Raw genomic sequence first — 14,543 nt, 5'->3', positions numbered from 1 at the left:
CAGATTCTTCACGTAGATTTAATTCATCTTCCATTTTTTTCCCACGCTCAGTTTTACTTGACCTTCAGTGTGTCGCACTCCCAAAGGTTAATTGATGTTGAAATATTTCCAGGGGATTTCATACATGTCTGAATAAACAATCTAAGGGTGGAAGATGCTCCACTCTGCTCAGATTTAGAGCTTTCAGAGTCATGTTTTATCAGTTGACTTAAGCCTGAATGATGTACAATTAATATGATGTACAATTGAACGCAAGTTTGAAAAGACATTTTTTTATTTGACAACAGTCTTCAAGACGGTGTCTTTTGATAGGCACAGGGAGGACATGCAAAGGCCACACAGAAAGACCCCCACCGGGACTGAACCAGCAACACTGCTGACCACCAAGTCGCCTCAGAGGCCACCAATAATCACCAATAATCACCAATAATCACCAATAATCACCAATAATCACCAATAATCGCCTAACAATCACCAATAATCATCAATAATCGCCTAACAATCACCAATAATCATCAACCATTACCAATAATCACCAATAATCGCCAATAATCGCCTAACAATCACCAATAATCGCCTAACAATCACCAATAATCACCAATAATCACCAATAATCACCAATAATCACCAATAATCGCCTAACAATCACCAATAATCATCAATAATCGCCTAACAATCACCAATAATCATCAACCATTACCAATAATCACCAATAATCGCCAATAATCGCCTAACAATCACCAATAATCGCCTAACAATCACCAATAATCACCAATAATCACCAATAATCACCAATAATCACCAACAATCACCAATAATCACCAATAATCACCAACAATCACCAATAATCACCAACAATCACCAATAATAACCAATAATCACCAACAATCACCAATAATCACCAATAATCACCAATAATCGCCTAACAATCACCAATAATCACCAACAATCACCAACAATCACCAATAATCACCAACAATCACCAATAATCACCAACAATCACCAATAATCACCAATAATCACCAATAATCACCAATAATCACCAACAATCACCAACAATCACCAATAATCACCAACAATCACCAACAATCACCAATAATCACCAATAATCACCAACAATCACCAATAATCACCAATAATCAACAATAATCACCAATAATCATCAATATCACCAAAGAAATCATCAAACTCAGAACAACATGCTTCGTTGTCATTCATTGTGATGTAAGGCTTTGCTGATAAAATAAGAAAAAACTATCTACTAAAACCTTTTTATTTGTTTATGTATGAAAGCACTAAAAACATAATAATACAATTTAAAACCTTTTATTTTGAATGGCTGGCCTTATGTTTTTCTTTCCCCCCTCTTTTATAGCGATAGTAATATAGTTCGGTTCATTACAGTAATAGGAAAGTAACAGTTAATTATTTGTGTGTCTTGACACTACAGACGAGTCCTTTGATTCACTCTGAAATATAAAAAAAGAGGGACACGTGTCACATCAGGTCATAATATGTTTAAATCTTTTATCGTAAAGCAAGCATTGAAAATACGTCACTTAAGAGTCAGGAATGAAACATTTAAAGGGGACCTATTATGGCATCTAATACCTAAACATGCCTTGAATGTCTTAAAAGGGAACCCTGGCTATTAAGACATGTAGGTCTTAAAAGATAAATGTTGGTATTAATTATAACAATGTGATATAGAAAACCTTTTTGATGTCGTCGTTTTTATAAAATTTGAAAATATAATTTAACTCGTAGGTCGCCATTGTTGTTTACACCGCAATGCATTCTGGGTAGTGACGTCAGACGGTGGCTCCTGCTAGCCCCCGTACACTGTTTTGACACCCAAAAACAGATGAAAACACAGCTAAACAGGTGACGGCGCAACAGAAACACAGATGCCCCCCGTTTCGTCAAACTCCCGGGCCAGTCCCCTCAGCCTCTGGTCTGTCATCAAACGGTGGACCCAGCACCGAGGCCGGTTTTAGGGGGGAGGGGGGACAAGGGGTGGGCTATGCCCACCCAAACGTGCGTCCTGCCCACCGGCGTCTCCATCCCGGCGAGAGTGGAGAGCGGAGAGCGGAGAGCGGAGCCACGTCTACGCCGTAGCCTACACCGTCTAGGCCTAAAACCGGCCTTGCCCAGCACGTACCAAAAAATAAAACCTTCAAAAAAACGGTATGCACAGTGCGTACAGGATTCCGGCTGGCTGCGCCGCTGCATTATATACAGTTTAATGCACTGATAAGATGCGCACAACTTTGATCATTTTTGCAGCTCTCCCGTGCATCACAGCACACGAGAACTTTGATCCAGTTTGCCTCAACCGAGACGTCTTATGGGCTCCCTCTTCAGCCTCCACGGCCGGGAGAGTGCTTGTGAGAGTGTCGCAGTTAAACTAACGCGGCTTATCTTCCCAGAGCCACCGGTCTACGTCATCGCCCCCAGAATGCATCGCGCAGGTAAAACATGGCGCCTCCCGCTGGTCAAAATATGTGATAAACATTGTAGATTTTTAAAGCAATTAGATTATTTTGTGTTTCTAACAACATATTTTAGTATAAGAGAACAATTGTGGCTAATTAGGGACTACAAGTCTTAATAACCAGGGTTCCTTTTAAAAACAAGCTTTTGATTGTTTTTGCTAAATAAATTAGAAATTCAGCCTCTGAGCCATGTCTTTATCATCCCATTCTCTAACCTCATTATCTATGAGGGATTCTGAGTGGGCGGGGCTATGATAATGAGGCACTGCTGATTGGCTGCCTGAATGACGCTACGAAAAAATGGCAGATGTTGTTGTTCCGGCCAGAGTTAATTGTGTGCGTGGTTTCACGCATCGCTCCGTCGTTCCGTAACGACGGGAGCAGAATCTGAACGTCTTGTAGAAGCCACATCACTGCTGAACAGACACTGCAGAATTTGGTTGCTTTCCTCCTTCTCTGAGTTGGCAGGCTGAGGGGAGACCACTTTATATATGTTAAAGCAAGAAAAAACCTGTTTTTCATAATAGGTCCCCTTTAATGATATTCACTTTTACTGACAGCGAGTTTGGCTGTGAAACTTTCATCACAATTTTAGACGACACAGTTTGTGAAAAAGAAAGAAGAAAAAACCCACAAAATTTAAACTAACTTTCACCAGTTTATTATTTTTGGTCAAAACAGTTCAAATTAATTATTTTCCTCATTTGGCATAGAGTGTAGACAGCATTTCTATCCTATGGTTCAATAAAAAATTCCCAATACAGTTCATTCCAATGTCCCTCCAAGAGCCATTTTTGTCATCAAAAAAGAGGAAAATAGAGAAAAGCAGCAATACTGTATATTACGATTTTAACGCAGAAAAGAAGTTTTGGTTTCAAAAGGTAACTTTTTATTTTTAAACCCTTCACAAAGCAAATAAACAGTCACAACCCCCCACAGAAAGAGACGAGCTAAACCAAGCCGGGTTTTGCTTTTGAAACCAGAGATTAATAAAACAATCACAAAACTCCCTCAGTCCAACACAGAAAATGTGACATTGCAATGTAATTCCCATTGTTTGTACAATATAATGTAGTTCAACACCTGCAGCGAAAACACCAACATTCAATCATGAGGAAGATTGTCAAACACATTTTGATTAAAACTGTCAGTTTACATGTGTGGCCTTTAAACACTACCGTCAAAAGCACACGAAACAGCAACTGTCACGTTACGCGAGACGTCCCACATGGATGAACTGACCTTGCAATCTTTGCAAATTAAATGCAATTGATTGCATGTAGATATACCCTCATTTTAAACCACAGGTTTAATGTTTCATGAGACTCACACAAACCTGAGGACGTAAAACAAGAACAGAAAGGCTCTCATCAGGAAAGGCCTTGGCACTGGTACAGATTTGGTGAATGAAAGATTACATTTCAACATTTCACATGCTTGGAATTCATTTGGTCCCTTCGTTTGGAAGACGTTTTTTTGGAAAAGAGAAAAGACACACAGATCATCACAGCATGTTGTCTATGATGGCACATCTGCAGAAGAACATTTTGGCCAAAAGAAAAGACAAGTTCAAAGAAGTTTGGCGTAATTATTGCATAAAACATGATCCCGAATGTCTCCCCATCCTCCGTTCTTCATATGTGCCTTGTGCTCCACCATCTCCGTGCCGCTGAGGATGAGGGACGGAGGAAAGAGGCCCTACTTTGCCTTCTGAAGGTTTTCCTCCACCTTCTGCGAGGCCCATTCTGGCCTGCAGTTCTCCTTATGGTGAAGTCCACAGTCTCCCGTGTGCAGCACCCTGGAGCCCTGCGCCGCCAGCACCTTGAGGCCCTTCCTGATGCAGGTTCCTGAGAGGTACCGCAGCGTCCAGTCCCAGTTGTAGTCATCATAGGTGCAGAACTCGTTGCTGCAGCCCATCAGCTTATAGTACACCTGCCGGGAGATGGCCATGCCTATGTTGTGCTTGGTCCACCAGGAGATGAGCACTTTATCAGACATGGTGGTAAAATCATTCAGGGCGTTGTGGTTACCCAAGGCCAGCATGTCGCAGTCTGGGCAGCTCTTCTTCGTGAACTCAATCATTGAGTTATAAAAATGGAAAAAGTCTGGTAAGATGTAGTTGTCCTCCTCCAGGAAGACGGTGAAGCCGCTGTAGCCCTGCATGGCCTGCACTCGCTCCCACACGAAGTGCAGCTTCCACCACCAGTGGTGTTTGGTCTGCGTGATGAAGGCTTCCCTGTAGTGTCCGTACGAGTCAGGGTGTTCGGCGTTGAGGCATCCTGTTTTGAGAGCGTTCTCTCTGGATATGTCTCGAGGGCAGTCCCGTGGGTCCTGCCCAGGAAACTCTTCGGGATAAAGCTGAGTGCTGAAGGGGAAATAAATCTGCAGTACCTTGCAGAAAGTTATCCCTTGCACAATCGTGTTTATTTCCTCTGAAAAGTAGTCGTGGCTGAAGATCAGGAGGAAGCTGTGGACCTCGGCAGCCCTCTCCAGCGAGCGGATGAGCAGCTTGAGGTACTGGGGCCTGTTGTGGACCTGCACAACCAGCACCAGCTGAGGATCTCCGGGGAACTTGTCTGCATTGAGGACACGCTGCTTGTAATTGGCCCTGTAGATAGACTGGGTCAGCTCTGACAGGGAGCTGTAGTTAAACTTGACCGCGTCTGCGTGGAGACCCTGGTTTCCACTTCCTCTGGCGTCCCCAACAGAGATCAACACACGTGTGTATATCAGCACAGTCAGGGTCACGTACCCGACTCCCAGCAGCACCAGCAGTTTCCAATTCACCACCCGAAACCTCATTTTCTCTCCGGTAAAAGCACACTTTGAACCAGGCTGCTCTTCCTCAAACACGACACACGGCATCTTCTTTACCTCCCCTAAGAAGAACTAAACAAAAACAACTTGTGGCTCCAGTGTTTTCCTCTTCTTTTTTTAAAACACCTATGGAGGAAAAAAATGGGACCAAAGTTGAACGAAGCAGAGAGAAAGTTCACGAGTTTGAGCACGGAATAAAGTGACTTACCTGAGCGAAGTTGAGCAGTGTGTCAAAAGGTTCACAGCAAGAAAAGGATGACAGGACTGCAGTGCGAGTCCCGGACTGCTGATGTGTCCCAGCCAGCCAATCACAGCTCTCCCTCGGTCGTAACCGAGGCTAAGCCCAATCTCCACTAAAAATTATTAGCTGATATATCAAAGTATCTTTCATTTTAATCTCTTTCTAAAATGTCAATGCTATTTCCCTTAAAATGCCTTACTGTTTTTGTTATTAATTTTATTTATAATAGTTATTCATTTTATCATTGAAGGAAGAGCCTTAAAGGAGTCACTTTTGCTGTCTAATTATTTGCATATTTTTGCTTCAGGTAAAAGAGATGCCGTCCAGCCTGTTTTTCTTAAACTCTTCTTTTTTTCTTTTGTATTATTTGCAATGTCACATTAGAAAATGTGACATTGCAATGTAATTCCCATTGTTTGTACAATATAATGTAGGTCAACACCTGCAGCAAAAACACCAACATTCAATCATGAGGAAGATTGTCACATTTTGATTAAAACTGTCAGTTTACATGTGTGGCCTTTAAAAACTATCGTCAAAAGCACACGAAACAGCAACTGCCACGTTACGCGAGACGTCCTACATGGATGAACTGACCTTGCAATCTTTGCAAATTAAATGCAATTGATTGCATGTAGATATACCCTCATTTTAAACCACAGGTTTAAAGGAGCCGTCTGTAAGAAATGTCCAAAACTGGTACTGCAGTCACTTTCAAAATATTGTTGAGCGGCGTGTACCCTCCCCCTCCTCCCCCCGACCAGAGGTTGCCAGGTAGGCTGCAGAATGCAGCAGGAACGTAGGCTGCCATGGCTGCCATAATTAGAGCCGAGCTGGCAACCCGGATGCCGAAACAATACTGACTTGGTGATTGGGAGATAGGTGGAGGGTGGAGCTTCAGAAACAATACTGACTTGGTGATTGGGAGATAGGTGGAGGGTGGAGCTTCAGAAACAATACTGACTTGGTGATTGGGAGATAGGTGGAGGGTGGAGCTTCAGAAACAATACTGACTTGGTGATTGGGAGATAGGTGGAGGGTGGAGCTTCAGAAACAATACTGACTTGGTGATTGGGAGATAGGTGGAGGGTGGAGCTTCAGAAACAATACTGACTTGGTGATTGGGAGATAGGTGGAGGGTGGAGCTTCAGAAACAATACTGACTTGGTGATTGGGAGATAGGTGGAGGGTGGAGCTTCAGGCCAAAACAAAAAATGACAACATGAACATCAGTTGAGGGCTGCAACTCCTCTTTTTAAACTGGAATATCCTGGCTTGAGTGCTGTTGTCAGTGACATAAGTATTTGAAATGAACATTATTTTTAAATGTCTGTTGACATATCGGGGTCAATTTATGATTCGTTTTATTATTGCTCTTACATACAGCTCCTTTAATGTTTCATGAGACTCGCACAAACCTGGGGCCTGTACTACGAAGCAAGTTCAACATACCCAGGATATCTTTTCCTTATCCAGATTCACTAACCCGGACAATTGCAATCACGCTAAGCGGTCACACGACGGTGGTTATCAACTCGGTATATCAACCCAGGTTTCTCCAATCTGGATATGAGCGCGTGCACATAAAAGGGGCGGTGTTTTCAGCGCATGACCAATCGCAAGCATGGAGAAGTCCGCTGTCAGAGCCGCTTATTTCAGTAGCGAAGAGCAAACAATAATTTTACGGAAATATGATGAGTATAGGCATATAATACAGGCAAAAAGCAACACAGTTGCAGCTGCAAAATGCAGGAAAGACAGCTGGCAAAAGATCGCTGACTGTATAAATTCGTAAATTCATAGGGATATAAACATATATTTGAATATTCTGGGAATCTTAATCTTAAACTGTAAACCATGATCAGCAATATTAAAATAATAAAAGGCTTGCAATATTTCAGTTGATTTGTAATGAATCCAGAATGGATGACATTTTTTTGTTTTTGTAATTGCATTACAGAAAATCACAATATTCTAATTTTCTGAGACAGTCTGTATATATTGTTGTTGACCGATAACTTGTGCTGATGCTGTACCAAAGAATTGGGTTTTTTTATTTATTTTATTTAATTTTTTATTTTTTCAGGAGGGGGGTATTTAGTATTTTAAAGTGACTTCTGAGAATGTTCGAGGGACGAAATTGAAAATCCCTTTTTTGCTATCCCCTTACAAATGCATCTTCTTTTTGATTTCTTCTTGATTTATTTATTTAATTGGTATTAGTTTTGGATTGACTGTACATTGGATTTTGGGTGATGATTTGTTTTATTTATTCATTGATTGATTTATTTTTTATTTTCTCCTCCACCTCTTTTTTCTTTTTTTCCTTTTTTTTGTATCGTTCTTACAGGTACTCATCAGGGAAAGCAAAGGGGTTTTGGCGGTCCCTGAATACGCATTCTCTTCGGAGGGATCCTCTCACGATCCGCGCACCGAGCTCCACTGGATTCATTTTCCAAGAGAGCTGATTGGTCAGTGGGCGGTGCTTTTACACCCGGCGATCTGTATCTCGAACATAACCTGCTCCGGAGCAGGTTAGCGGTTCAGCATAAGTTACCATGGCGATGTACCCCGGTGAGAAGTGAACCACCGTCGTAGTCCTGAAAACCCAGGGTTAAACCTGAAGTTACCTCGCTAACCCCAAATCCCGCTTCGTAGTACAGGCCCCTGAGGACGTAAAACAAGAACAGAAAGGCTCTCATCAGGAAAGGCCTTGGCACTGGTACAGATTTGGTGAATGAAAGATTACATTTCAACATTTCACATGCTTGGAATTCATTTGGTCCCTTCGTTTGGAAGACCTTTTTTTGGAAAAGAGAAAAGACACACAGATCATCACAGCATGTTGTCTATGATGGCACATCTGCAGAAGAACATTTTGGCCAAAAGAAAAGACGAGTTCAAAGAAGTTTGGCGTAATTATTGCATGTCCCTCCAAGAGCCATTTTTGTCATCAAAAAAGAGGAAAATAGAGAAAAGCAGCAATACTGTATATTACGATTTTAACGCAGAAAAGAAGTTTTGGTTTCAAAAGGTCACTTTTTATTTTTAAACCCTTCACAAAGCAAATAAACAGTCACAACCCCCCACAGAAAGAGAATCTCCCTCAGTCCAACACAGAAAATGTGAGATTGCAATGTAATTCCCATTGTTTGTACAATATAATGTAGTTCAACACCTGCAGCAAAAACACCAACATTCAATCATGAGTGTGACGGCCCGCCCCTCTCCCTCCTGATTGGCCAATCTGCTTCCTGGATGGAAGTTGTGGCAGGTCGTCAGCCCAATTGGCCTCACCTGTGTGTGTGTGTGTGTGTGTGTGTGTGTGTGTGTGTGTGTGTGTGTGTGTGTGTGTGTGTGTGTGTGTGTGTGTGTGTGTGTGTGTGTGTGTGTGTGTGTGTGTGTGTGTGTGTGTGTGTGTGTGTGTCTTTGGCTTGCTTGATCTGGCTTGCTCTTGCTGTCTCTCTTGCTGCTCCCAGACTTGGGCTTGGTTCTGGGTTTTCACCTGCCAATGGGGAACTAAGTATTTTTTCCTCCGGCATACAACACTTGCACCCAGCATACTTCATTCACCCACACACAGCATACATGACTGACACTCTACATTTAAACCTACATATACTTTTGGTTTATTTTGATTTAATTTTTACTTTAATAAATTACATTTTTGAATTTGGTGACTCATGTGTGGACTGCCTCTTTGTCACTAACTGGCCCGGTGTGTGACATGAGGAAGATTGTCAAAAACATTTTGATTAAAACTGTCAGTTTACATGTGTGGCCTTTAAACACTACCGTCAAAAGCACACGAAACAGCAACTGTCACGTTACGCAAGACGTCCCACAGGGATGAACTGACCTTGCAATCTTTGCAAATAAATGCAATTGATTGCATGTAGATATACCCTCATTTTAAACCACAGGTTTAATGTTTCATGAGACTCACACAAACCTGAGGACATTTGTTTATTTATTTATTTATTTGATTATTTAAAAAGGATCCCCATTAGTCTTCGCCATGGGAAGACTATTCTTCCTGGGGTCCACACATAGACATACAAAAGATAATATAAAAGATGATAATATAATAATAATGTAATAACAATAAAGATGACAATAATCCAACTCAAAAAGGGTGAAAAACTTCACTATAATTCCTGAAATAATAAATTGAACCAAAATAAAAGATTAAGTAACCAACCATCCACATCATAGAAGTATATATATATATATAGAAGTATAAATATATATTACATATCATAATATACTCATACATTATAATATACTCATACTTCTAAACCATATATACACTCATAGCCTACAGAGATTTAGAATATATTTACTATTAATTTATAATATACATACAATTTGCACTATAATCACAATATATATCTCGGAGAGATCATAACTTCCTTCTGAATTACAGCCTGCTTCAGTCTTCTTTTAAAACCTGACATCTTGTTTATTGCAACTATACATGGGGGGAGATGGTTCCAGTGTGTGACTGCTCTATACATTACTGTTTTTTTCAAAGCATTGGTTCTGGGCATAGGCAGAGAAAAGTGATTACCTAGGGCCATTCTGGTTTCATAGCTGTGTCTATTATTTGTTGGTAGAAGTTGCATAAACAAGAAGCCAGGTTTGCGTAGTATACAGATATTCTTTAAAAACATAATCAGGCTGCATGCTAGTCGATCCTCCACCATCATCCAAGACAGCTCAGCATGCATGCTCTCAACATTGCTTCGGATAGAGCAGCGGAGAGCAAGGCGTGCCGCTCTGTTCTGAGTGAGCTGGAGTTTTACAAGTGCTTGTTTGGAGGCACAGGACCAAACTGTTGAGCAGTAGTCAAGATGAGACAAGACTAGAGCTTGAATTAATAATTTGATAGTTGTTTCATTCAGCAAATAGGAGTTTCTTCTAATATTAGAGATGTTTCTACTCATTTTAGATACAATATTATTAAAGGGATTGTGACATGAAAAACACATTTTTCTTGATTTTTTGTGTTTTGTTGGGTGTCTTGACATCAATTACACCCAAAAAACAACGAACTTTTAACATTCAGTGTATTGTGTGCTTTCTGGGATTTTCCGCATAACTACGCAAAAACGGCGCATGCGGTTTGGTGGCGAATCGTTACGTAACGATCCGCTAAATCACCGCCCCCTCCACCCAGCTCCCTGCCTCCTCTCCTCTCCAGTGCACCATAAAGGCTGATTTATGGTTCCGCGTTACACCGACGCAGAACCTACGGCGAAGGGTTACGCGGCGACGCGCACCGTACGCTGAACCCTACGGCGTAGGCTCTGCGTCGATTTAACGCGGAACCATAAATCAGGCTTAACACGGAGCTGTTTACAGCCTCTTCTGTTCTAATCACCGGAGGAAAACTGCTAAGAAGACCCGCGGCCACTGACTGGACTTAAGATAAGGGGACACTTTATTTACATGCCTTTATTTTTATGATTGTTTGCTGTGGTTCGCCCTGCTGCTTTTCCGTGCATGCTTCGCCTGTTGCTCCCGGCTCTCTCCGACGCCGCTGTGAGCGTATGGCTGGAGGAGGAGGAGGTTTGGAGGAGGAGCGGAGCAATGATTGACAGGAAAGGGGGGAAAGGAAGCATTTTGCACGGCGCAAAAAAACACTGTAATAAAAAGCCAGGAAAAGAGTACTAGAGTGAAGTTTTTCTTGCTACACTCTTTTAGACACATTTGAGGGATGTTGGCCAAGACTTTTAATAGTGTTAAAAGCATGTTAAAAATGATGTCACAATACCTTTAATATGATTAGACCAAGATAATGTTTCATCAACAGTCACTCCCAACAGTTTGGCTTTTTTGACCTGTTCAATGGCAACACCTTGCACAGAAATACACAACCTAGGATCAGACCTCAGGGCATGTTTAGAACCAATAACAATACATTTAGTTTTCATGACATTTAGTTTTAGTTTGTTCTTTTCTACCCAGTTAGAAACCAGCATCAACTCTTGTTGTAGCGACTTGTTGACAGATTCAATATTATCTGCGGAGACATACATCGTGGTATCATCCGCGTAGATCGCCATACTCGCATTTTTAAGTACATATGGCATGTCGTTAACAAAGATGGAATAGAGTAGAGGTCCGAGGCAACTCCCTTGCGGAATACCACTTTCCAGTGTTACAGTGTTCGAAAGAGAACCATTAAACATTACGCATTGTTTTCTGTTTGACAAGTAACTTTTCATAAAATCAACAGCCGAATCTTTAAACCTATAAGCTAATAATTTCATAAGTAATAATTCATGATCTATAATGTCGAAAGCTGCACTAAAGTCTAACAGTACAGCTCCTACTACTAATTTCTCGTCAATTCTCTCCAACCAGTCATCAGTAAGAGATGTTAGAGCTGTACAAGTGGAAAATCCTGTTTTATAAGCATGTTGAAGATCAGAGTTGATGCTGTTTTCTTCAAAATACTGCTGAATCTGCTTATATATTATTCCTTCTAAAAGTTTGCCCAAGACAGGTAGAATACTGATTGGCCTGCTGTCGGGTCCTGAAAACGGCTCTCTGCCGTTTTTAAGTAATGGAGTTACCTTTGCTATCTTCCATAACTGAGGAAAAACACATTCATGAAAACATAAACTAAATATATGATATATAGGCTCAATTACACTTCCAACTCCCAGCTGGAGTAATCTTCCGTCCAAGTTGTCGATACCAGAGGGTTTGTCACTTTTAATTGTTAGAATCAGTTTTTCAAGCTCTGCCCTGTTGATCATTTTGAATTGAAAGATGCATTCTTTATTCAACATAATTTCTTTTTTAATAATGGACTCAGACAGCTTACCACACCTTGGCACCATATGTTTTCTTATTATATTTACTTTGTTGTTAAAATAATTATTAAAATAATTTGCTATATCAAATGGTTTAGTTATATATGCACCGTCTAGTTCAATGAATCCAGATGTTCTATTACCTTTATCCATACCTATAGCGTCTTTAAGTGTTCTCCATAATTTTTTACTGTCATTCTTGCACTCTACAAACTTAGATAGATAGTATTGTTTTTTCTTTTGTCTGTTCATTTTAGTGATTTTGTTTCTAAGTGATCGGTAAGCTTGCCACTCGTCTGCATTACTTGATGCAATTGCAGATTTTTTCAGTAAATCTCTCTGTTTCATCCAGCATCTCAAGTCATTGTCAATCCAGGGGGCTTTAGCTGATCTAACAGACAACTTCTTGATTGGAGCATGTTTATCACAGACAGCAGAAAATAACACCATAAAAGTGAGTAGTGCAGCCTCTGCATGTGAACAGTCCAGAACAATTTTCCAATTCACAGTTTCTAGATCTTCAATAAAATCCTTCTCAGAGAATTTTTTATACATTCTTCTAAATATGACCTTAGGTCCGGATTTTACATAAAACTTAGGACATAAAACAAGAACAGAAAGGCTCTCATCAGGAAAGGCCTTGGCACTGGTTCAGATTTGGTGAATGAAAGATTACATTTCAACATTTCACATGCTTGGAATTCATTTGGTCCCTTCGCTTGGAAGACCTTTTTTTGGAAAAGAGAAAAGACACACGGATCATCACAGCATGTTGTCTATGATGGCACATCTGCAGAAGAACATTTTGGCCAAAAGAAGAGACGAGTTCAAAGAAGTTTGGCGTAATTATTGCATAAAATATGATCCCGAATGTCTCCCCATCCTCCGTTCTTCATATGTGCCTTGTGCTCCACCATCTCCGTGCCGCTGAGGATGAGGGACGGAGGAAAGAGGCCCTCCTTTGCCTTCTGAAGGTTTTCCTCCACCTTCTGCGAGGCCCATTCTGGCCTGCAGTTCTCCTTATGGTGAAGTCCACAGTCTCCCGTGTGCAGCACCCTGGAGCCCTGCGCCGCCAGCACCTTCAGGCCCTTCCTGATGCAGGTTCCTGAGAGGTACCGCAGCGTCCAGTCCCAGTTGTAGTCATCATAGGTGCAGAACTCGTTGCTGCAGCCCATCAGCTTATAGTACACCTGCCGGGAGATGGCCATGCCTATGTTGTGCTTGGTCCACCAGGAGATGAGCACTTTATCAGACATGGTGGTAAAATCATTCAGGGCGTTGTGGTTACCCAAGGCCAGCATGTCGCAGTCTGGGCAGCTCTTCTTCGTGAACTCAATCATTGAGTTATAAAAATGGAAAAAGTCTGGTAAGATGTAGTTGTCCTCCTCCAGGAAGACGGTGAAGCCGCTGTAGCCCTGCACGGCCTGCACTCGCTCCCACACGAAGTGCAGCTTCCACCACCAGTGGTGTTTGGTCTGCGTGATGAAGGCTTCCCTGTAGTGTCCGTACGAGTCAGGGTGTTCGGCGTTGAGGCATCCTGTTTTGAGAGCGTTCTCTCTGGATATGTCTCGAGGGCAGTCCCGTGGGTCCTGCCCAGGAAACTCTTCGGGATAAAGCTGAGTGCTGAAGGGGAAATAAATCTGCAGTACCTTGCAGAAAGTTATCCCTTGCACAATCGTGTTTATTTCCTCTGAAAAGTAGTCGTGGCTGAAGATCAGGAGGAAGCTGTGGACCTCGGCCGCCCTCTCCAGCGAGCGGATGAGCAGCTTGAGGTACTGGGGCCTGTTGTGGACCTGCACAACCAGCACCAGCTGAGGATCTCCGGGGAACTTGTCTGCATTGAGGACACGCTGCTTGTAATTGGCCCTGTAGATAGACTGGGTCAGCTCTGACAGGGAGCTGTAGTTAAACTTGGTTTCCACTTCCTCTGGCGTCCCCAACAGAGATCAACACACGTGTGTATATCAGCACAGTCAGGATCATGTACCCGACTCCCAGCAGCACCAGCAGTTTCCAATTCACCACCCGAAACCTCATTTTCTCTCCGGTAAAAGCACACTTTGAACCAGGCTGCTCTTCCTCAAACACGACACACGGCATCTTCTTTACCTCCCCTAAGAAGAACTAAACAAAAACAACTTGTGGCTCCAGTGTTTTCCTCTTCTT

The 14,543-nt window shown here is 41.9% G+C and overlaps 2 pseudogenes; both read right to left on the bottom strand.

The window, feature by feature from the left end:
• Positions 1–3,773: 3,773 nt before the first annotated feature.
• On the bottom strand, positions 3,774–5,426 carry LOC133423309 (alpha-1,6-mannosyl-glycoprotein 2-beta-N-acetylglucosaminyltransferase-like; annotated as a pseudogene).
• A 7,748-nt stretch (positions 5,427–13,174) lies between these two features.
• On the bottom strand, positions 13,175–14,543 carry LOC133423316 (alpha-1,6-mannosyl-glycoprotein 2-beta-N-acetylglucosaminyltransferase-like; annotated as a pseudogene).

Source organism: Cololabis saira, chromosome 22, assembly GCF_033807715.1.
Source record: "Cololabis saira isolate AMF1-May2022 chromosome 22, fColSai1.1, whole genome shotgun sequence".
NCBI classification, from domain to species: Eukaryota; Metazoa; Chordata; class Actinopteri; order Beloniformes; family Belonidae; genus Cololabis; species Cololabis saira.
This window is presented reverse-complemented; position numbering and strand designations above follow the sequence as displayed.